The 5,000-nt window shown below is 40.2% G+C and overlaps 2 protein-coding genes across 4 annotated transcripts in view; one reads left to right on the top strand and one right to left on the bottom strand.

Moving 5' to 3' along the window:
* The window catches only part of LOC129792945 (beta-1,3-galactosyltransferase 5), a 1,144,668-nt gene that overhangs the window by 1,091,015 nt on the left and 48,653 nt on the right, over positions 1–5,000 (top strand). The gene's annotated exons all lie outside the window — the stretch shown is intronic.
* Positions 1–5,000, bottom strand: part of LOC129792924 (phosphoacetylglucosamine mutase) — a 137,243-nt gene that overhangs the window by 83,596 nt on the left and 48,647 nt on the right. The window lies entirely within an intron of this gene.

Raw genomic sequence — 5,000 nt, 5'->3', positions numbered from 1 at the left:
TGCTGAATGTGTTCCACTTATGCTACACCTCTTATGTCTTCGTTACAGTGGCAGAATAGAGTCAAGCTCAACAGGGTCTTCTTTCCCCGCTAATGTTTCCAAGCCCGTTCCCTTGGCTGTGGTTTCGCTAGATAGTAGATAGGGACAGTAGGAATCTCGTTAATCCATTCATGCGCGTCACTAATTAGAAGAGAGTCATAGTTACTCCCGCCGTTTACCCGCGCTTTCTTGAATTTCTTCACATTGACATTCAGAGCACTGGGCAGAAATCACATTGTGTCAACAGCCGTTAGAGCCATCACAAAGCTTTGTTTTAATTAGACAGTCGGATTCCCCTTGTCCGTGCCAGTTCTGAACTGATTGTTTACTGATGGTCGTTGTTAATCCGTAAAGATTGTAACGGCTTGAGAGTTCCGTATTATTGTATCGCATAATCATATCCTTTAAAATATATCCCCCCACCCCCAGAAGTAAATAATTTATCATATATTTTAGAAATATAATATACATCCCAAACAGTCCCGACACATGTCAATCTTCAGAACCAATCCTTATCTGGACTTCCCTTACCTACATTATTCTATAGATTGTATACTCTGAATCTTGGAGACCTACTGTGGATATTCGCTACGGACTATTGAGAATGTCTACGTGGCCCTACCATAGATTTTCAAGATCCGAGGAACACATACCCGACACAGCAATAAACGCCATGCTCTTCTAACTCATTTACCATATCTCTCTTCAAAAGACTTCCATGGTAATACAGTTATGAAACAGAAAAGATAACTCTTTCGGTATGCTTCGACGGCTTCTCTATGGTAGCTTCTGTTACCAGGATGAGCTTTAAACCTATTTCCGAAAAAATAGGACCCACAATAAACGTATACTCAATAGGTTACGGAATTGGAACCGTATTCCCTTTCGCTCAATATAAAGTCAACTTTTATGACTTTTATATATGACATAAGCTTTCGCTTGGAGCTTAGGACCGACTAACCCGTGATCAACCACTGTTCACACGGAACCCTTCTCCACTTCAGTCATCCAAGATCTCATTCGATTATTTGCTACTACCACCAAGATCTGTGCCAATGACGGCTCCATGTAGACTTACGTCTAACACTTCAACGCACATCATTGTACCCTCCTACTCATTACAATTTCACATTACACATAATAAATTATGTGTAACAAATATTGTAACGGCAGTGTATAGGCAGACGACTTAAGCGCCATCCATTTTAAGGGCTAGTTGTTTCGGCAGGTGAGTTGTTACACACTCCTTAGCGGTTTACAACTTCCATGTCCACCGTCCTGCTGTCTTAAACAACCAACACCTTTTATGGTATCTGATATGAGTCGTATTAACATTTTGGCGCCGTAACACTACGTTTGGTTCATCCCACAGCGCCAGTTCTGCTTACCAAAAGTGGCCCACTAAGTACAACTTTTATCTAAACCTCGAAAGACTTCAATCAAGAAAGTCGAGGTCTTACCCATTTAAAGTTTGAGTCGTTTCGTCCCGTAGTCTTGGATACCTGCTGCTGATATTGGAAAGAATTATCGAGAATGTCTTACCACAGATTTTTAAGGTAAGTGGAACACATGCCTGACGCAAGAATAAACGCCTGCTCTTCTAACTCATCATGCTCGAGAGCTAAATTTTTACTGCACGCTAGCAATTCGTTTTGGCCAGGGGAATCATCAGTAATGATGGCACCCCCTTTACTAACTAACTAAATAAATAAATAAATTCGTATTGGCTTACCTACATTGAATTGGATCATTATCGGTACGGCCGTTACAAAAAGATTTGGTTTAAAAAATTATTACTTCGAGGATAATTGACCACCAGATGGGAGTCATAGTATACTCCGACGTCACTCGAGGTGAAAAAATGCCGCGAAAAAAGGGTCAACTTTGCAATGAAATTATGGGGGTAATTTTGGGGGGATTTGGAAAAATAATGGCACTTTTCACATCTACATTTTCTCAGCTTTCACATGGTGGTACTCACGTGAAAATTCATGCATCTATTCACGCACACGGTGCGTGAAAAGAAAGCATTGAATTTCCACACACATACACACACACACACACACCAAGGGTGGTGTGTGGTGACGTAGAGTGCCGCGTGTGGCGCCATGGAAGGGAGAAAAAGAAGAATTTGCACAACATGCTTTTGGTACAACTTTGCAATGGAATTTTGGGGATAATTTTGGGGATATTTAAATAAATAGAGGCACTTTGGACATCTACATTTTCCCCCCTTTCCACTCGTGAAATTTTTTTTTTAATTTTATTAAATACTTTAGGTGAGCGATGTGTCAAAAGATTTTTTTCATAGGCGAAAAAAGAGTAAATGAAAAAGAAATCAATATTTTCATTACTTTTTGTAGGGGAATTTAAAAAAATAAAAAAAGCATTAAAACCCAAATTTTCTCACCTTTCCAACGATGGCACCCACGTGAAAATCCATGCAGGCATTCACGCACACGGCGCGTTTTCCAATAATTTGCGCGTTGGACTCGGCATTTGGCTACCAGAAGCCAGTAATAGTATACTCCCGCCGTTTACCCGCGCTTTCTTGAATTTCTTCACATTGACATTCAGAGCACTGGGCAGAAATCACATTGTGTCAACACCCGTTAGAGCCATCACAATGCTTTGTTTTAATTAGACAGTCGGATTCCCCTTGTCCGTGCCAGTTCTGAATTGATTGTTTGTTGATGGTCGTTGAAAACTGCATACGAGAATGTAAAACGTGAATCTACATTCCCATGTTATGTATACAGCATAGCTTGAGAGTTCCGTATTATAGTATCGCATAATCATATCCTTTCACTACCCCCCCGAAAGGGAATAATTAGTCAGATACTTTAGCAATACTGTTAATATACATCCCAAACAAGCCCGACACATCTCAATCTTCAGAGCCAATCCTTATCCCGAAGTTACGGATCTAATTTGCCGACTTCCCTTACCTACATTATTCTATCGACTAGAGACTCTTAATCTTGGAGACCTGCTGCGGATATTGGTACGGACTATTGAGAATGTCTACGTGGCCCTACCATAGATTTTCAAGGTCCGAGGAACACATACCCGACACAGCAATAAACGCCATGCTCTTCTAGCTCATTTACCATATCTCTCTTCAAAAGACTTCCATGGTAATACAGCTATGAAACAGAAAAGATAACTCTTTCGGTATGCTTCGACGGCTTCTCTATGGTAGCTTCTGTTACCAGGATGAGCTTTAAACCTATTTCCGAAAAAATAGGACCCACAATAAACGTATACTCAATAGGTTACGGAATTGGAACCGTATTCCCTTTCGCTCAATATAAAGTCAACATTTTAAAATGACTTTTATATATGACATAAGCTTTCGCTTAGAGCTTAGGACCGACTAACCCGTGATCAACCACTGTTCACACGGAACCCTTCTCCACTTCAGTCATCCAAGATCTCATTCGATTATTTGCTACTACCACCAAGATCTGTGCCAATGACGGCTCCATGTAGACTTACGTCTAACACTTCAACGCACATCATTGTACCCTCCTACTCATTACAATTTCACATTACACACAATAAAAATTGTATGTAACAAATATTGTAACGGCAGTGTATAGGCAGACGACTTAAGCGCCATCCATTTTAAGGGCTAGTTGTTTCGGCAGGTGAGTTGTTACACACTCCTTAGCGGTTTACAACTTCCATGTCCACCGTCCTGCTGTCTTAAACAACCAACACCTTTTATGGTATCTGATATGAGTCGTATTAACATTTTGGCGCCGTAACACTGCGTTTGGTTCATCCCACAGCGCCAGTTCTGCTTACCAAAAGTGGCCCACTAAGTACAACTTTTATCTAAACCTCGAAAGACTTCAATCAAGAAAGTCGAGGTCTTACCCATTTAAAGTTTGAGAATAGGTTGAGGTCGTTTCGTCCCCAATAAGCCTCTAATCATTCGCTTTACCGGATAAGATTATTTTATATGACTGTGTACCAGCTATCCTGAGGGAAACTTCGGAGGGAACCAGCTACTAGATGGTTCGATTGGTCTTTCGCCCCTATACCCAATTCTGACAATCGATTTGCACGTCAGAACTGTTTCGGTCCTCCATCAGGGTTTCCCCTGACTTCAACCTGATCAGGCATAGTTCACCATCTTTCGGGTCCTACCATGTATGCTCAAGGTACGACTTCATAATACTTGCGTATTAATTATAAGTCGCCCTGGGATGGAAATTTATTTATAACTCATATAGAGAAATAAATGTAATCCCATGTAAAACAGTTACGTTAATTTCGCTTTTGGGTTTTCTTATTTTATTCTACAATTTCACCCCATAAAGAGATGAGAATTAATAGAATAAACCCCAATAACTTGCATACATGCTAGACTCCTTGGTCCGTGTTTCAAGACGGGCCCCGAAGGTATCTAAATCTATAGTGCACTGCAAATCAAATACATACAAATTCACCGAAATGAATTACATATGCATGTTGTATGATTTTTGTTAATCCGTCAGTCGTACATTATCGAAATTCCTAAATAGATTTATCGAATAGTATGTTGAGTACTATTAACAGATAAACAATCTAAGAGAATTCCATTGATAAGTTCAAATATAGTATGCAAGCAACTATATTTAATCTAACGGATTGCAGTGTCCTACTAGATGAAAAGTGCATACGACACCGTGAGGTATTGTATTGAATTTCATCTATCGGATATTTAGATTCAACGGGCTTAACCCCTATACGGTTTCACGTACTTTTTAACTCTCTATTCAGAGTTCTTTTCAACTTTCCCTCACGGTACTTGTTCTCTATCGGTCTCGTGGTTATATTTAGCCTTAGATGGAGTTTACCACCCACTTAATGCTGCACTATCAAGCAACACGACTCTTAAGAGAAGTTCGCAAATTGCAGATAGTAATTTCTACGGGCCTGGCACCCTCTATGGGTTAAGTAGCCCCATTCAA

The sequence above is a fragment of the Lutzomyia longipalpis genome, chromosome 3, assembly GCF_024334085.1.
Source record: "Lutzomyia longipalpis isolate SR_M1_2022 chromosome 3, ASM2433408v1".
Taxonomy (NCBI): domain Eukaryota; kingdom Metazoa; phylum Arthropoda; class Insecta; order Diptera; family Psychodidae; genus Lutzomyia; species Lutzomyia longipalpis.
The sequence above is the reverse complement of the archived record's forward strand: the minus strand, read 5'-3'. Positions and strand labels throughout refer to the sequence as shown.